This window comes from Cervus elaphus, chromosome 10 (assembly GCF_910594005.1).
Source record: "Cervus elaphus chromosome 10, mCerEla1.1, whole genome shotgun sequence".
NCBI lineage: Eukaryota > Metazoa > Chordata > Mammalia > Artiodactyla > Cervidae > Cervus > Cervus elaphus.
Genome location: NC_057824.1, coordinates 24,568,352 through 24,577,845, shown reverse-complemented (window position 1 = coordinate 24,577,845; position 9,494 = coordinate 24,568,352). Strand labels below are relative to the sequence as shown.

Below are 9,494 nucleotides of genomic sequence, written 5' to 3'. Positions count from 1 at the left end.
AATCTGGTGAAAGTCCAGTATTCAGAATATATTAAAGAACACTTTCAACTCAGTAACAAAAAGGTAACTCGATTTAAAAATGGCCAAAGGACTTGAAAAGAATTTTCTCCAAAGAAGGTATACAAATGACTGGTAAGCACATGAATAGATAGATGCTCAATGTCATGAGTCATTAGGGAAATGAAAAACAGCACTGTCAGTGTTCTTGTCTGGAGAAACCCATGGACAGAGAAGACTACAGTCCATAGGGTGGCAAAGAGTCGGACATGACTGACGCGACTGAGCATGCATGCTTGCTGTCTGACTCCAAAGAGCTGACCATCCTGGGTCTGCTCCCTTACTCCTCCGACACAAACCCACACCCTCTAAGGACCTCTATAGGCCAGTCCAGGTTGCTGAAGCAGAATCAGATCTCCTGGCTGAGGGGTGAGAGGTGGGGCTGGCCAAAGGCGGGGCTGGGAGACGAGTTGGTCTCCATGAAATCTGAACACCTGGTGGCCAACATCCATTAAACAATTTCTGAGCTTCAGCGTCCCTTTCTGGGGAATTAAGGAGCTAGATCATCCTAACTCACAACTCCCCTGCAGACAGGACCTCTATCAGCAGCCTGACTTGATAATGAGCTCCCCAGGACATCAACCTCTGGCCTCAGAAAGAAAATCCTCTGGTCCAAGGCAAGGAGACCCTCACACCTTGCCTCTCATGACAACCCTGGCTGGTAACCCCCCCACTGCAGGTGAAAACATGGCCAAAAACATAGATGACCCTTCCCCCTTAAGAGCTAGAGGGGGATGTGAGGGCGATCTGGTTGCGACATCTGTCACCCCATTGATCGCCAGGGTTGATTCGGCTGATCTGGCTGGCTAGGCGGGTGTCCCCTTCCTCTCTCACCGCTCCATGTGCGTCCCTCCCGAAGCTGCGCGCTCGGTTGAAGAGGACGACCATCCCCGATAGAGGAGGACCGGTCTTCGGTCAAGGGTATACGAGTAGCTGCACTCCCCTGCTAGAACCTCCAAACAAGCTCTCAAGAGCTAGAGGGAACAGTTATTGAACATTTGCTTTATGCCTTACATGTGTCATCTCGCTTCATCCTCACGAGGTAGCAGTGTTATTACACCCAATTTACAGATATCGGAGACTGAGGCCCAGTGCCATTTAACTTATTCAAGGTCAAATGGAGACTAGTCATGCACACTCACCTTACAACCCAGCGTTCCCATTCTTGAGTGTCTAGCCCAGAGAAATGAAAACTTGTGTGCACACAAAAATACAGATGTTGATAACAGTCTAGTCATTATCACCCAAAGCTACAGACAACCCAGATGTCATTCAACAGGTGAATAGGGAAGCAAAGTGCAGTACACACACACCATGAAATACTACCCAGCCATAACCAGGAATGGACAATTGAGACCCACAGCAACCTGGACAAGTCTGAAATCCATTACGTTGGGCAAAGGAAGTCAGATTCAAAAGGTGACATACTGGGACTTCCCTGGCCATCCAGCAGTTAAGAATCCACCTTCCAATGCAGGGGACATGGGTTTGATCCCTAATCCGGGAATATTCCACATGCCACGGGGCAACTCGACCCGTGAACCACAACTGCTGAGTCCATCCTCCCTAGAGCCCGGGCTCTGCAACAAGAGAGGCCACCACAATGAGAAGCCCTCACACCACTGTGTAGAGTGGCCCCCACTCGCCGCAATTAGAGAAAGCCCAAACACAGCAACGAAGACCCAGTACAGCCAAAAATAAATTAATCAATCAATTAATTATTTTAAAAATGAGCTCGCTTTAAAAAAAAATGTTGACACACTGGAGCTTCCCTGGTAGTCCAGCGGTTAAGAATCTGCCGCCCACTGCAGGGGCTCGGGTTCGATCCCTGGTCTGGAAAGATTCCACATGCCATGGGGCAACTAGGTCTGTGCGCTGCAACTACTGAGCCCACACGCCTAGAGCCTGTGCTCTGCAACAAGAGAAGCCCAAGCACCGCAATGAAGAGCAGCCTCCACTCACCGCAACTGTGGGCAGCAAGCCTGTGGGCAGCAACTAAGACCCAGCGTAGCCAAAAATAAACAAGATTAATTAATTTTAAAAAGCATGAGCTCACTTTTAAAACATTGACATATTATATACGATTCCATTTATATGACATTCTCCAATGGCTAAAACTATAGGGACAGAAAACAGATGATGAGTGGTTGACAGGGCCTGGGGGAGATGGAGAGGCTGACGGCAAAGGGGCATCAGGAGAGAACTTTTGGGGGGCTGGGATTATTTTGTGTGCTGGTTGTGGTCATAGTTATACCACACAGTCTCTACCTATGTTAAAACTCCCAGCACTGGACATCCCTGGTGGTCCAGTGGTTGAGAGTTTGCCTGCCAATGCAGGGGACAGGGGTTCGATCCCTGGTCTGGGAAGATCCCACCTGCTGTGGGGCAACTAAGCCCGTGTGCCATGACTACGGAGCCTAATCGCTCTAGGGCCCATGCTGTGCAACAAGAGAAGCCGCCACAATGAGAAGCCTGGACACAAAATAGAAATCAATTATATTTTTAAAAATTCACAGAACTGTATATGCACACACACACACACACACACACACACACACACACACACACACACACACACACACACACACACTCACTCAGAGCAGCCCCAGGGTAGGTAACCACATGATGCTGACAACAGGTTGCCTGCTGTCACTGGCTGTGGCCCAAGTGGGAAACACGATTTCTTCTTCAAGGGACTAAGCCTAGGAAACCTAGGAAAGTTCTGCTGCTGCTGCTAAATCGCTTCAGTCGTGTCCGACTCTGTGCGACCCCGTAGACGGCAGCCCACCCGGCTCTGCCGGCCCTGGGATTCTCCAGGCAAGATCAATGGAGTGGGTTGCCATTTCCTTTTCCAATGCATGAAAGTGAAAACTGAAAGTGAAGTCTCCTAGTCGTGTCCGATACTTCGCGACCCCATGGACTGCAGCCCACCAGGCTCCTCCGTCCATGGGATTTTCCAGGCAAGAGTACTGGAGTGGGGTGCCATTGCCTTCTCCACCAGGAAAGTTCAGAAGTATGCAAATGAATGCTTAAGGAGATGGGGGCGGGATGGCTGCTAATGGGTAGAGTGTCTCCTTTGGAGCTGCTGAAAATGTTTGGGAACTAGATGAAAGTGGTGGTTGTACAATATTGTGAATGTACTAAATACATGGAATCGTTCACTTTAAAATGGTTAATGTTATGCTATGTGAATTTCATCTTTTTTTTTTTTAAAGTTCCAAGCTAGGTGGGGGTGGGGGGAAAGTGTACAGGGATAACCATGCCCTAAATCTATCCCAAAGAAACCAGGCCTCAGAGAGGTTAAGTAACTTGCCCAAAGCTGCACAGGCAGTAGGAGGCTGACCCTGAGTCAGTTTGCCTTCAAAGCTTGAGTCCTTTCCATGGGCAGATGTGATTAAGAGAGTTAAATATTACCCCAGAAAGTGACTGGTTATTACCTAGAAGCTCTAGCTGACCTTGTCTCCTTTGCCAAGGACGACCTCTGATCAGTATACGCGTGACTTCAGAGAACATATTTTTCAAACCGCAACTAGGGACACAGTGTCCAGGCCAGGATCCCTTCCCCTCTGAATGGTGTGACCTGATTTACATGAAAAGTCTTCCAGGGTTGTAAACAAGAAACCTGGGCCAATATATTGTACTGTAATGAACTCCTTTCCCAAAAGGATCACAATTCTGTGAAAGTGGAACTATTCTAGAAAATAGAGGCTGAGTGTCACCATGCACATTTGCACAGAAAGAAAAACACACACACACACACTTCAAAACTTCTGATCAAGGCAGGGAAAAGGAATGCCTTATTTCGTGGAACAGAAAGGAAAACTGGGGTATGTGAGATGGTGAAATGCCCTCCCCACAAGGGTAGCAGGTGTCTTTCTGGTGGGTTTCAGGAGGGCTTAGGCTGGGAGGCAGAGAGATGGTCATGATGACTGCCCGCCTAAGCCTCAAAAGCGGTTTCTCCAAAGTGGAATGCCCCGAGTGCCTGAAAGAGTTGTTTCTCAACTGTCCTGAGACTGAGGTTTGGGGGGAGGGGCATGACCCGCCTGACAGGGTCACTGAGGCAGACCCAAACCTCAGCCTTGCAAAACAGCGGCACTCTTGAGTGAACCCAGCTGGAGACAAAGGAAGTGTGAGTCAACCCCCGAAGTTTCTTTTAAAAAGGCTGTATTAGGGTGCTGGAGCCACTGTGCTGGGAGACAGTTTGCATGAGCCTGAGGCTGGGCCCTGGGGGCCAAGACCCCCGCCATCCTTGGGGTCCTGTGGGCAGAGGGCCTACTGCACAGGGGCTGGGCAGTGCCAGTCCAGGAGCTTGTAGGATGGCCCTTCCTTCCAGGGAGCCCCTGGATGAGGGAGAAGAACTCCAGCTGTGTGTAAGCATTACTTCTGAGCCACACCTCCCTGCCAGGTGGTCTGAACTGCCCCCATTTTACAGAGCGACAGACTGAATCTGATCTCTTTACTCATTCCATTCAACAAGCATTCACCAAATGCCCGGCAATATGCCAGGCAGTGGGATGCAGGAGTAAACGAAAACTGATTTCATGAACTTTAGAGCTTCGTGAAGCGTGAGGAGACAGAAGCTGTTTTGGGTGAAATGTATGCAGGGGCTACGGGGAGGGCCTTCATTTGGAAGGGATGTGAGAGTTGGACTACAAAAAAGGCTGAGCGCAGAAGAATTGATGCTTCCAAATTGTGGTGCTAGAGAAGACTCTTGAGAGTCCCTTGAACTACAGGGAGATCAAACCAGTCAACCCTAAAAGAAACCAACACTGAATATTCATTGGAAGGACTGATGCTGAAGCTGAAGCTCCAATACTTTGGTGTGAAGATCTGACTCATTAGAAAAGACCCTCCTGCTGGGAAAGACTGACGGCAAGAGGAGAAGGGGGCAACAGAGGATGCGATGGTTGGATGGCATCATTGACTCAATGGATATGAGTTTGAGCAAACTCAGGGAGACAGTGAGGGACAGGGAAGCCTGGTGTGCTGCAGTCCATGGGGTCGCAAAGAGTCGGACACGGCTGAGCATCTGAACAACCGCTGCAGTTGGCGATGCTTAGTCTGAGACCAGAAGGATGAGAAAGAACCAGGGATTGAGGGAAGGGCACTCCTGGCAGAGAGAACGGCAGGTGCAAGGGCTCTGAGGTGGGAATGACCTGAAGTGAGAGGAACAGCGAGGCCAGCACGGGCGGGTGGCCTGAACGAGGGGTAGCCGGTGATGAGGTCAAGGAGCGGGCAGAGGCTCCGGGAGACCAGCCAGGAGGCTGTAGCTGCAGTGACTGGAGATGCCGAGGTTTGAGCAGCAGGTACAGGAGACAGAGCAAGTGGCTGGTTCACCCCTGGTGGCCCGATAAGCAGTGACAGAGAGAGGAGTCGAGGATGATGCCCTGATTTGGAGACTGAGCAACTGGGTGACTGAGACAAGGGGGAAGTGAACAAGTCACTCTGCCAGGAACTGACTTGTCCGCCCTTCCCCTATGACTCCCTTCACCCACTCCATGCCACCCGTGCCCCCCCACCCCATCCCACCCCCCGCCCCCTGCCCCGGAAAAGCCCAGCATGCTCAGGGCCAGATTCGAGGACCACTGCGCTCCGACTTCCTCTGGCCTCTCCATCTTCCTCCTGACCTCACGCTGCTCCCCAAAGCGTTCTTCCCTTGACCCCCAGGCTTATGCTTGGTCCCACCACCTCATCTTTGCATTCTCCCTTCCTCCAGCCCTTCCTCTTGCCTGAGGGCCCTCCCTTCTCCTGAGGCCCAGTGGAAGCCCCACCCCCACATCAGAGGCCTCTGAAGGGCTCTCCTGAGTAGCTGCTCTGAAGCCAGCCCCTACTTGACTGGAATTCCTGCGGGGCCATCTCCTAGCACCCGATCCTGAGCGAGTTCCCTGAGGGATCCAATTTCTTCATCTGCGAAATGGGTTGAAAATAAAAGTACCCACCATACGGTGGGACTACCCTACCATACGGGGGTAGGGGTAGGATTAACAAAGAACTGCTCACTCATCTGGCCCCGGAACATAACTAGGGGTAGCCAGTGTTATTTCTGGGTGGAGCAAAAGTGTCATAGGGAAGTCAGTCAGTTCAGCCGCTCAGTCGTGTCTGACTCTTTGCGACCCCATGGACTGCAGCACGCCAGGCTCCCTTGTCCATCACCAACTCCCAGAACTTGCTCAAACTCACGTCCATTGAGTCGGTGATACCATCCAACCATCTCATCCTCTGTCGTCCCCTTCTCCTCCTGCTTTCAATCTTTCCCAGAATCAGGGTCTTTTCAAATGAGTCAGCTCTTCCCATCAGGTGGCCAAAGTATTGGAACTTCAGCTTCAGCATCAGTCCTTCCAATGAATATTCAGGACTGATTTCCTTTAGGGTTAACTGGTTGGATCTCCTTGCAGTCCAAGGGACTCTCAAGAGTCTTCTCCAACACCACACTTCAAAAGCGTCAATTCTTCAGCGCTCAGCTTTCTTACAGTCCAACTCTCACATCCATACATGATTACTGGAAAAACAATAGCCTTGACTAGACGGACCTTTGTCGGCAAAGTAATGTCTCTGCTTTTTAATATGCTGTCTAGGTTGGTCATAGATTTTCTTCCAAGGAGCAAGTGTCTTTTAATTTCATGGCCGTAGTCACCATCTGCAGTGATTTTGGAGCTCCCCAAAATAAAGTCTGTCACTGTTTCCATCGTTTCCTCATCTATTTGCCATGAAGTGATGGGACTGGATGCCATGATCTTTGTTTTCTGAATGTTGAGTTTTAGGGAAGTAGCCACTGTAAAGGAAGGGAAGTAGATGCTCTTTAATCCCCTTTATGCTCACTTGGGGAAGCATGTGCGGGTGCAGAAGAGCCAAGCGCCCATGAGAACTGTCCCACTCATGGCTCAGTCTCCAAGGTCTCACCGATGGATGCATGAGTGATTGCATGCTCCCCTGCATGGAAGACTTACTACCGCTCTTTTGCAGGAGGGGAAACTGAGACCAAGGGCCATGCCTGAGTCTTTCTTCCTTCCTTTTTCCTCCCTCCCTCCCTCCACCTCCCTCCCTCTCCCTTTCTTCCTTTTGATGCATAAGGTCTTAGTTGTGGCATGCATTGATCTTTAGTTATGGCATGAGGAATCTAGTTCCCCAACCAGGGATTGAACTTGGCCCCCTGCATTGGGAACGTGGAGTCTTAGTCACTGGATCACCATGGAAGTCCTGATAGGTGGATTTCTTCACTAGTCCTTCTCTCTGGCCAATTGGGCCTGAGTGACCCCCATGATGGGTCCCTAAGATACACCCTCATTTCCTGAGGCAACCATGCCCTCACCACCCCGGGGTGTGTGTGACTTCCCTTGGGCTCTTACAGTTGGCTTCACGACCACAGATGCCACAGCCGGTGAGGCCTGCAGCTGGCAGTGGGGACAGACGTCCTGCCCTCATTTACATCCCCTCCGCCTGCTGCAGCCAGAGGAGCAAGAATAGGAAGCCACAGATCAGACCAAGCTGAGGCCTCAATGTCCCCCGCCACTGATGCACGGCGTCTGCTGGAAACCAGACCAGAAGGTTTACAGGAATTGGAGCCTCTGAGCAGCACTGAATGTGAAAGCAAAACTCACAGACACAGACACACACAGACACACACACACACACACACACACACGGAGGGACATACATATGTGTGTACATATATGTGTGTGCGTGCACCTCTCCCGTGTGGGCACACACATAGTTGTCACAGGCTCCTCTCCCTACAAACCACTGCCAATCCAAGTAGTCAGTTCTCACCAGCCCCACCCACCAGGATGGACCCCCCTCCTCTAGCCATCATCACTGCTCAGACGTGGGGGAGACCTGGGCTGCCCTCCTGGCTCTGTCTCTGCTAGCTTGGTGCCTTCCACAAAGGCTTTACCTTTTTTGGACCTCAGCCTCCCTCATCACTAAAGCTGAGATAATTGTAATCATAACAAGAACCCTCGTTCTTGAGAGGGGTCGCGTGGCCAGCCAAGCAGGCAGTGGGTGCTCAGTAAAAGCTCATTAAAGGAATGAGAACAACACTGGTGGTGGATGAGCACCGGCCGTGTTTATAGGAGGAGCCCTGTGATCGTTCCCCAGCAACCCCAGGAGGCCAGAGGCTCTCATTCCACAGAAGAGGACACTGCGGCCCTGGGGGTGATGGTGTCTTGTCTGAGTCGCCAAGGTCGGCAGCGGAGACCACATCTCCTGACCCCAGCCTCGTGCGCCTGCAGGCAGGCAGGTCTTAGGAACAAACCGACTGGGCCTGCCCAGTGCAGTCCCAGGGAGGCTCCCCGGCCCACCACACTCCCCACAGGTCCTGGAGGGGTCCCTCGGCAGCTGGGGTCAGAGGCCAGTGAGCCGGGGACCTGGCAGGTGCACGGTGGGGGCTGAAAAGAGGACAGAGAGGCCCAGAGAGGGGAGGGGACTTGTCCAAGGTCCCCCAGCATATCTGTTTCCTAGGGCTGCTTTAACAAATGGACTTAAAGGCTTAGAACCATAGAAATGGAGTCTCCTTCGGTTCTGGAGATGGGAAGTCTGACATCAAGGTGGCTGCATGATTCCAGTCTCTGCCCCAGTCTTCACATGGCCCCTGCCCCCTCCGTCCTTACCCCCCAACCCCATGTCTCTGTGACTCAAATCTCCCTCTGTCTTTCTCTTTTTTTTTTTTTTTTTTTTTGAGGGTATTAAATCTTTTATTGTGTCTTTCTCTTATAAGGACATCATTCACTGGGTTTAGGTGAAAACCCAGTCTCCCTCTTTGCACCCTACATCCAGAAACTGGAACTGGAGTCGCTCAGTTGTGTCCAGCTCTTTGTGACCCCATGGACTGTAGCTTGTCAGGCTCCTCTGTCCCTGAGATTTCCCAGGCAAGAGGACTGGGGTGGGTTGCCATTTCCTTCTTCACCCTACATCCAGGGATGGTCTCATTTCCAGATCCTTAATTAATTATATCTGCAAAGACATTTATTTATTTATTTTCTGTTTTTTATTTAGCGCTGAGTCTTTTGTTTCGAGGCACTGGCTTAGCTGCTACTCGGCATGTGGGATCTTAGTTCTCCAAACAGGGATTAAACCTGTGTCCCCTGCATTGCAAGGCAGATTCGTAACCACTGGACCACCAGGGAAGTCCCCTGCTTTTTTTTCCCCTTGAATAAGGGCACATTCACAGGTTCTGGGGTTTAGGACACAGACCTATCTTTTGAGGGGCCACTATTTAAATCCCTACACCCGACAAGCCAGGGTCAGTACCAGGCAGAGCCCTCCCCATGTTCCAACCCTGATTTTCACATTCTCCATCTGGGAGTCTCAGAATTCTAGTAAGCTGCAGAAAAAGCAATATCCATTCCATTGTCATCTGGTCTCTGCCTGTGGTCCCTGGAGAGCCAGGGACAGGCAGGGAAGCTCCAAACGCAGCCAGGCACATTCCAGGAATCCTTTGT

General features: G+C 51.1%; 1 long non-coding RNA gene across 1 annotated transcript; it reads left to right on the top strand.

Annotated features, from left to right (window-relative positions):
* The first annotated feature begins 792 nt into the window (after window positions 1-792).
* Window positions 793-8,478, top strand: LOC122701400. Its single transcript, XR_006343063.1, has 4 exons — window positions 793-964; window positions 2,806-2,809; window positions 6,838-6,845; window positions 8,467-8,478. It is a non-coding gene; the product is annotated as an uncharacterized LOC122701400 (long non-coding RNA).
* The last annotated feature ends 1,016 nt before the right edge of the window (window positions 8,479-9,494 follow it).